The sequence below is a fragment of the Bemisia tabaci genome, chromosome 7 (genome assembly GCF_918797505.1).
Source record: "Bemisia tabaci chromosome 7, PGI_BMITA_v3".
Lineage (NCBI taxonomy): Eukaryota > Metazoa > Arthropoda > Insecta > Hemiptera > Aleyrodidae > Bemisia > Bemisia tabaci.
Window position 1 is genome coordinate 48,218,585 of NC_092799.1, and position 9,973 is coordinate 48,228,557.

Below are 9,973 nucleotides of genomic sequence, written 5' to 3' on the forward strand. Positions count from 1 at the left end.
GGTTTAAATAAAAATGAATGTCATAGTTTTTAAATGTAATCAATGTTCCAAGCCGCATACTCTCGTGATACCCATCTAACAAGTCGTCGAGAATGAAAGAGGTGACTGAAGTATCGCTCCTCCAAATCATCAAAATTATTTTTCATTCTAGGTACGACAATTTTTAAGTTTTTTCAATCTTTTGGGTCGTCCGCCGCAACCCCGTTTAATCGATTCATTATCATAGATTCCAGTTCAAGGCAATTTATTGGGTCCGCAATAAACTTTTTTGGACCTTGACCAACAATGACCTTGTTAGATATGCAGTTCATAGTTTTTGCTTCTTGCACTGTCCACCGAGGAGTCTCTTAGCACTGCGCATTTCCTCAACACGCGTACCTGTTAATATGGATCAATATGTAGATAAGCTTGATTTTGTCCCTTTAATTTTTGCTAATTTAATAGCGTGATAGAAAAATTACATGAACTTAAAGTTAGAATAAGGTTAATTGCTCATGTGGGTAACATATTTCCAACTTTAATGCGGAATTACTTTCTTTTTTTTAAAAAAAAAAAAAAAAAAAAAAAAAAAAACATTAACTCAATTAATCCGTTTAAATTGATTTGAGAGATCATAGCTTACTTGAAATTTTTCATCAATGATCTTGAGCTGTAGTACAGGGAGCGTTCATAAGTTACTAACGCACTTTTTTTGCATCTTTGACCCCCCCCGGATTGCTTTAAAATGCAACCACGGATCCCCTTAATCATTACGTAACTCTTAACAGACCTCCCTCCCTCTATCTTTGATCACTTGGATGGTTCTGATTTCGATTAACTGTTGTTTTATGACCTTTAAACCGAATTCATGATTTGGGACGGAAATATTAGTAAAATGGCCAAGTGTATCCTTTTATCAAGGAAACATGAGTTACAAATTTAGGAAAATCAGCAATTTCCCCCTCTAATATTTTCATCATATACAGGGACATTCTGTGGTGATTTTTCGACTTGCTAGCCGCCTTTGTTGTCAGCTGCCTTTAACTTTTGGTCACACGTCTTCATACGCTCAATACGAATTCTTTCGTGTCATCGGTTTTGGCGCTTTTGCTCTGTCAATGATTTAATGTGAGGCAGGAATTTTATCTGAAACTAAGTTTTACAACATCGCATCATGGAACTGGACAATTTGCGAGGTTTCGTGTGTTTGGAACTCGCTCAGTTTAGTATAAAGTTTGAACTGAATCGGCGGGAGTAATTATTTCAGAGTAAACTTCATGGATCAAGTTTGTCAAGGAAAGACATTCTTAATTTTGCATACGGCTTCTCAGCTGAGGAATCCAAGCCAACATAGATCGGCCATCGATTTGGCAGGCGTGTTAGGTTTTTGTGTTTTTTCGTTAATATCGTTAGTTTTCTAGTTTTTTAAATCTGAGAATTTTGAAACTAAAAAATTCACTCCCTCCCTGTCCTCCTCGTTCTCAATTCGGAAGGCGTGTTTGTTTTTTAAAAAACATAAAAGCATGGGCAGAACTTATTGTGGTGTAATTTGACAGTAAGAACAGCTCAAAATTGCTCCTAAGGCGACTCTTGTTTTTCAAAATCTGCGGGGGAGGCCCCCCGGATCTTTCTAAGACTCGACAAATCCCCTGAGCTCTTCTTTAGCACTGCGGAGGAGTCCCACCATTCCCCCTTGACGGGATGTTTTTTCATGTCCCCTTGACTTCCCTTGACGAGGTGTCCTTTTGCCCCCCCCCCCCCCCCCCCCGCAATGTTCCCTCTTCCGCCCATGTATCGAAACTCTGGTGTTTGTCAGGATCCTCTCGGCGCTAATAACTTTTTCGATAAATTGACGCCTCGCTGTCAAAAATTCTTGCAACTCAGTCAGCAAGGAAATATTCTAATTATATCATAGTGTTACATTACCGTCGTTGGTAATTATAATGTAAGTAACTGAAATTGAGGATGATCAGCCCCTGAATTTTTTTAAGTCTTGCGTTTTATTCCGACATGGTAGGCCTGACAGTGACTCAGACGCTTAATTTTCCTCGTTAAGTTTTCTTTTTGCGAATAATGCAAACATCAGCTGTATTTAGTTTTTTTCTGTACTTAAACCCAAACGCGGTTTTTCAAATATCGAGGAGAACGTAGAGTAGATGGCAGGAAAGTAGTACAAAATGGAAACTCTCGAACATGTTTCGTTTGGTGATGATGAATTTCTTTCGACAGTGGCATTACTGAAACTGAATGTGTTCATGATTTTAAAATATGTGTGCAATGTTCATAATATATGTAAGATTTTAACTGAGTCGTCGATGAAAACTAGCGAAAAGTTTATTTCCTCTACTTGAAATATAAATGCATCTACATTGTGTATTAAGTAACCCATATTGTACGTTCTGTTGTTCGCGAATTCTGGAAAGGTTGATACCTGTGTTTCTAATTGTAAGTTAATTTGTCCCCTTTGCAGAAGGGTTACTTACTCTAGCTTCTAATCAACTTCTATTCTTTTTGGTCCAACAGCTAGACTTTTTTTTATCTTTCTCTTGATAGAAAATACCTATGACTCCAGATTTTCCGGAATTTTGGTCAAAACTGAATGTAACATACCACACACTGAAAAAAAAAAACACATCGGATCTAGTCCAGACTCTTAAAACATCGACAAGAAAAAATTCTCTCGATTCAATCGGATTTTTGCTTAAATCAAGAACCAAGCCTCTTCATTTGAGCGGATTTTCTTTTGATTTAAGCTTAAATCTGCTTGAATCAAGAGTATTTTTTCTTTTCAATGTTTTCAAGAGTCTGGACTCTAGATCCTATGTGTTTTTTTTTTCCAGTGCAGTACTTCCCTAAATTAAAATTTGATCATGTTTTAGACGTAATTTATGGGAGAAATGTTTCGAGTTTAGACTGAGCTAGGGATATGGGATTAGTCCCATAATGACTGAAATTGCTTCCTGTATTATGTAAGAATGATAATTTTTTTTCCTGAAGAGGAAATTTGTCTTTCCTGTCCTCTCTAAAACTATACATTTTTACGGCAAAAAAAAAAAAAAAAAAAAAAAAAAAAAAAAAAAACTCCCTGACAAACAATACAGAAAGCGATTTTGATCGTATTTAGACAACCAGATGGTTCCAGCTCAAACAAAACTTGAGATCTTTCCACCGCGAGCTCGAAAAAATTTCTAAAATTAATTTTGGAAGGAAACGTCGGCCTAATCTATGTTTATTATTTTTGACTGCAAATTAAGTACTGAAGTACCAATATCTCTAAATCTTTTGTAAGTGCACCTATCTAGATTAGGGAACTGGCTCGTACGTTGTCTTTGAAATAACCCAGAAACTATTTCTGGCCAAACAGACCAACCACCAAATAAATGTTACCAAATAAATGAAGTTCAATTATCGTGTACTTGTAGCTTTGAAGTGTATAAATGCCTATAGTCTGCAGGGGCTGTCTGCAGCTTCATTGTTCTGCCTTGCTAAAGAATAGCGCCGTAGGAGCCTTCGGACGTTGTCAAATTTCCTCCGATGAAATACTAATTTTCAAGGAAACTGGTGGAAATTTTCTCTTAATTCCTCAGGGAATTTTATTCGCAATTTAATCTACTGTTTCTGAACATTTCAAAGAAAAATATTGATAACTTTCCCTGAAATTAATATTTAAGAGGGGAAGGTTTGGCAACATCTGGTTGGTCGTGCGGCTGTATTCCTTACTATGGCAGTGTTGTAAATCGTGTATTTATAAGTGTCGCTTTTTCTCAATCCGTGGGTTTCATGCCAAACATCCCTATCGTCGCAACGTTTTCAGCCCTTTTCCCATCTCTCGACGTGTGCTCACGGGAGTTTCAACCGGATTTTGCTCTAACCATTCGTTGAATTATTATTCAAGCAAGGCAACTGGATTCAATTTGGTCAATGAATGTATCCCGAAGAAGATATGCTCCGTTGTCAAACTCTTAGATGGTCACTCTTCAATGGCCACAAGATCAAATTCGTTCACACACTCACGAAATACGTTTCATACAAAATTCATGTGAAAACTATGAGGATACATTCTGATCGCCAGTTGGTCGAATTTCTGCCTAAATCAAGTGAAATTCTGTTCAAGTCCAAGTCAAACTGTCGCGGAAAATCATTGAGGTGGCGAAAAATTCACAAGCCGGTGAAAACATCTTGTTGAGATAGCAGCCGTCGCGTGTCGTGGATAACGGCGATGATGCGATGCTTGAAGTATTCATACGACTTTGCAGGCGCTCCAAACGGTCCATGCTGACTGAACTTCGTTGGTATTCTGCGTGACTGTTCAAAATCACGGCAACCGGAGACGGGACGAGTCCCGAACTTCATTTCGAGATGTTCCTGTTTCCATCAAATTGTTGATAGTGCATTTCTCGAGGCACTCAAGTCTTGAGACAACACCTCAAGTTAGTTGTTATCTCTAATACAATGGTGCAATACCCAATATTCGCTGAACCATCCACGACGCAGAGATTTCGTTCTCGATGCCCGATTTTGCCGGAGTTGCAATCAAGATCTGCAAGATTGCAGATCTCATGTTTCTTTTCTCTCTCTCTCGGCGACAGAAGCAACGTCCCCGATAAAAAATCTTGGAATACTTACGGCCGGATCGCTACCCTACGTCCGTCAATTTGAAAATTGGAAGTTCGCATTTTTCAAGACTGTGCCCTGAAAAATATATCTGTTCCAAATATTCGTCCATAGAATTCTCGGCCAGCGGTTCTAGCCGTTTGAGCTGTACTAACGACCAGTGACGCACGAATCATTGATCAAATCAATACAGCACGAGGAACTGAAATCAACGCCCGTTTTTGCCTGGAATTGAATCGTTGACCAAATCAGTGCAGCACGAGAAACTGAAATCAACGCCCGTTTTTGCCTGGAATTTAATCGTTGATAAAATCAGTGCAGCACGAGAAACTGAAATCAACGCCCGTTTTTGCCTGGAATGGAACATCAGCTCGCTGACTTTCGTCAAAAATTTCATTGACGCCGCAGTTTCATCGATACCACAATTTCATCGCTCGGAAGGAATGCTTCGCGCGTCCACCAACATTCGTCAACCAAGGGCCATGGATATGATCCTGTTTTCTTTTCTGCTTGCAATTTCTAGAAGCGCGCTTGCAGATGTAACGCTCCAGAAACTTGTCGGTATTGTGCGCCAAGCCAGTCTATTCCTGTTGACAGGCATGCTGGTCCCTTAATTGAAGCAGCCTCTCCCTGTCAACAGGCAAGCTGGTTTAGAATTGTGGCCTCTTTCTGTTTTTAACAGGCAAGCCGAGTGTTGCGGCCCTTCCTTTTTTCTTTTAAGAAGCAAGCAAGTGGAATGCTAAGAGCCCTCGTAAACATGGCCCCAACATGGACTGTAGCAACGGCTGGTGACGCATGGACCATTGATCAAATCAACACAAAACGACAGAAACTTGTGGGCACTTTGCGCTAAGCCAGCCTCTCCCTGTTGACAGGCATGCTGGTCCCTTAATTGAAGCAGCCTCTCCCTGTCAACAGGCAAGCTGGTTTAGAATTGTGGCCACTCTCCATTTTTAACGGGCAAGTCGAGTGTTGCGGCCTCTCCTTTCTCATTTCAAGGAATAAGTAAGTGGACTACCAAAGAGCCTCATAAACATGACCCCAACATGGACTGTAACAACGGCTGGTGACGTATGGACCGTTGATTGAATCAACACAGCACGATGCGTCGAAATCACGGCGAGCCCTATTTTTTCAGGCAAATAACATCAGCTCGCTGACTTTTGTCAAAAATTTGAGTGACGTCACAACTGGACGTCAACGTCCATGGACCTTTCATTCGACATTCGAGCAAGGCCGAAGTTCTTTGCCGTGGACTACATCTCATCATGGGCGTTTCACTTGGAAATTATTTGCTGCAGAGCCACCGATTCGATGAGCGTGTCTAATGCCACGCTTATATGGAAAGTCTAGGAATTCGTCGATAGATTCAGCGGCTGGAGTCGAGAGCTTTTGGAGCCCGCCAGGACTTATTTCTGTCAGGAGCATCTTCACTCAAATGTGCTATAGCTATTCACAAGCGGGACTGTTACTTTTTTTCGACAAATTTCAACGGTGGATCAAGAAAAACACCCGAGTAGTACACTCAAGATGGGAGAAGGAAAAGATAATGGCCAGTGAAGAAGATCTGGTCGGTCAGTGGTGGGGATGATCACGGCGTGGAACCCGAGAAGTGACATGAATTTGCCCGTGCAAATTTCTTCAACCAAATAAATCGCGTAAGACCTTTATGGGAAAAGCATCGTTAAAAGCTTAAAAAAAAAACAAAAAACAAAAAAAAACAAAAAAAAAAAAAACAAAAAAAAAACAAAAAAAAAACAAAAAAAAAACAATAAAAAACAAAAAAACAAAAAAAACAAAGAAAACAAAAAACAAAAAACAAAAAAAAAAAAAAACAAACAAAAAAAAAAAATAAACAAAAAACAAAAAAAAAAAGAACAAAAAAAAAAAAAACAATAAGAAAAAAAATGAGAAAGAAAACAAATTTAAAAAGAAGAGAAAGAAATTAAGTTTATCTGTTAGTAATGAAGTCTGCAGTGAAGAGCCGAAAGACCGTGCGCGTATATTTATATAGTTTTGATTTGTCCAAAAAGAACTTTAATATCTCCCGTCGCTAACAATTTAATGTTAAACATAGAAGAATACTTAAGAAAACATCATTTAAGACGTCAAAATTACCACTTATAATAATCACTCAACGAGTCTTTAGACATGGTCTCAAGACTCCTTGAGTGATTATTTTAAGTGGTATTTTCCAAACGTCATGCATGTACCCTCTTCAAGATCTTATGTAGGAAACTATTCACATGTACAATGGGAAGTTCGAATATCAACACTTGAACGAAGAAATAACAAGTACCTACTTTCAACATAGATCAAATGAAAATCAGATTATAAAAATAAAGGCGTGATTTTTATTTTCGCCTTTCACCCAATTTAATTTTAAATTTATACATAGTCAGGTTTGATTTCCGGACTTTCCATTAGGTGATTTGCTTCCTCTCATGAAATTTTGAAAAGATCGTCGCATTGTGCTTTAATTCATATTGTTAAAATGCATATTCTGCTTCCTTGGATTCTCCCAAATAGAGGCAATTTGCAACAAAGCATTCAGAATTAAAAATTGGAAATAGCTTATAGTTTTCGAGGAAAAACAAATGTGACAGCACAGCATCAAATCATATATTAATTAGCTAACCCTGAATGATTAAAATTCTCATATTTTTTTGGACCTAAAATTCATCTGGTCGGTCGGCTCTAATCTGTAGTTCTGCGGAAGTATCTGTAAAGCGTTAGAAAACTACTGTAAGATAATATTTTGTCTACTGCTGAACTCTGTAAAAACAATTTGTTAAGTGAAGTGCATGCGAATTAATGATTTTTGTCGAGAAATTCATCATCACCAACGTAGCTAGCACATCGGATTTCGTTCTTTTTTACCTTGGTATTTCAGAAACCTCGCTTGTCAGTTTTCAATTAGGGGGTGACTCATCTACATCAGCCGAGCCATTCACCCCGCAGTGGCGACTAGCGTGTCGTGCACTGCGATGAATCGATTGATATGCTATTTTCATCCATGGAATATTGGAATAGGGTCGATCAAGAGGGTGTTCGCAGCAAACACCTAATCGATTCTTAACCATAATTTTAATGGGAGAATGTCGATAGTTGATAATTCACACTTCGCCACTGCATGTACTAACCCTATTTGGAGGAATCGGTGTGCCTGTGATGCTGCCTCGTGCGTTTTCTTATTGAATAATGACAGGTTTTAAAGTATACAAATCGTGACGTTTTAAAATATGTAATGTACCCAAGTAGCACAGTGCAACGAAAATGTTGAAATTAAATTGCAATTTGATTTCAATACAATTGTAATTTTTTCCTTTCAATTGCAATATTTTTACATAATTTAGTCGAGTTATGCCGATTTTAAGAAATCAACAAAATGAGCCCCATGCACTGGAAAAAAAACACATTGGATGTAGAGTCCAGACTCAAAACATCGACAAGAAAAACTACTCTTGATTCAATCAGAATCAAGCTTAAATCAAGAACCAAGCCTCTTACTTTAAGCGGATTTCGTTTTGATTCAAGCCAAAATCCGATTGAATCAAGAGTAGGTATTTTTTCTTGTCAATGTTTTCAAGAGCCTGGACTCTACATCCAATGTGTTTTTTTTCCAGTGTATATTAGAAAGATAGGCAATATGCAATGCCAAGAAAAATTGCAACTCATTTAAATTATATTGCAATAAGTTTAATAACGGGGCCCCTTCAAATAGGAGCTAGGCAACATACACAACACGCAGTTGAATTGCAATATTTTTTACTTTGTAATTGCTCCTTATTGTAATCTGTGCTACTTGGGTATAAGTTAAGGTATCACTCTCATTGGCGGGCCGAAATCGCCGCACTGCGTGCGGGCAGAGACGAAACAGTCAGTGAGAGTACTAAATTGGGCGAGATACTACTTTGCGGGGAAACCAAGGCCAAAAATTAGCTCTCGTCACCAAATAAATTCTGATGAGTATCAGAGCAAAACTGAGGTCTGAAAGTTCTCAGCTCAGGCAGATGCACTGGAATACTAAACTATTCACCAATATATATTATGATGTGTATTATTTTCCAATATCTTTGTATGGTTAGTTAAAAAAGCTCAAATCTTCTTATATCCAATGACTAATAGTTAAATAATAACATCAAAATGAAGTTTTGAATTTACTTGAAATTTTAATGAATGAAGTCCCTGATCAAATGATGAATAGATTTCATAGCTGATTGGCCTTTATTTCCCCGTATAGGATAGTGTGGACCCAGCGTTACAGTATTTGGGCCACAGTGTTTCAGCGTTTTAGCGTTTAAATCGGGTATACTTAGGCAAGCACATGTCACTAGGACATACATAAGTAAATTAGATTAGAATAGTACTTTTCTTCTAAAGTAATTTCGCATTTCTGGCACATCGAAACACCCTCCCTGAGGATTGCGGCGTCTGAGTCTTGCAGGCTTTCGAAACCATAAATGTCGGTGCTGGGGAGAAAAAAAAAAAAAAAAAAAAAAACCCAAGAATTTTAACAGAACGTATCGAAAGTCCGAGTATTTTTTTTGATTCATGCATCATAACTGAATCAGCTCTTGCGAAAACTGCTTATTTTTTTTCTAATCTTGTAAAAAGTGCAAAAAAACTGTAATTTGAATGGCGGCTATTGCTCTCAATGTCTGGCCGAAATCGCCGCACTGTGTGCGGGCAGAGACGAAACAGTCATTGAGAGGAATTGAACTTGTAATGGTGGGATTCAGAATGAGCGAAAGCTAACCACTAAACCGCAAGGAGTCCTAAAATCGGTGAGCTTTAAGGATGTAAGAAATATTAAAATTAGCGGTGTTCTCAAGAGCTGACTCCATTTATAACTGTTCAATACTCTCATTCTCTGGCCGAAATCGCCGCACTGTGTGTGGGCAGAGACGAAACAGTCAATGAGAGTAATTGAACTTGGAATGGTGGGATTCAGAATGAGCAAAAGCTAACCACCAAACCGCAAGGAGTCCTGAAATCGGCGAGCTTTAAGGATGTAAAAAATATGAAAATTAGCGGTGTTCTCAAGAGCTGACTCCCTTATAACTGTTTAATAGAGCATATTAAAATTATTGGATGCATGTATGAATAATTTTCGAAACCGTTTTTTTTCCTATTGCCCTCGGATTTATTATGGCTCATTATGCATTACCTCTCTGGTTGCGTTTGGATCCTGACAGACATCGGAGTGCTGTAGTTATACAATGTAATTTCCCTCTCTGTGTACTCAAACAACTTAGGATTCAGAGATCAAAATATTTTTATCAAAAAGGTTCATTGCTATCCTTGTTGGTAGGATAGATGAGAGATGTTTATTCTGGATTGCAATAATATAGAACCTGCATTCAGGAGGTGATCTTGG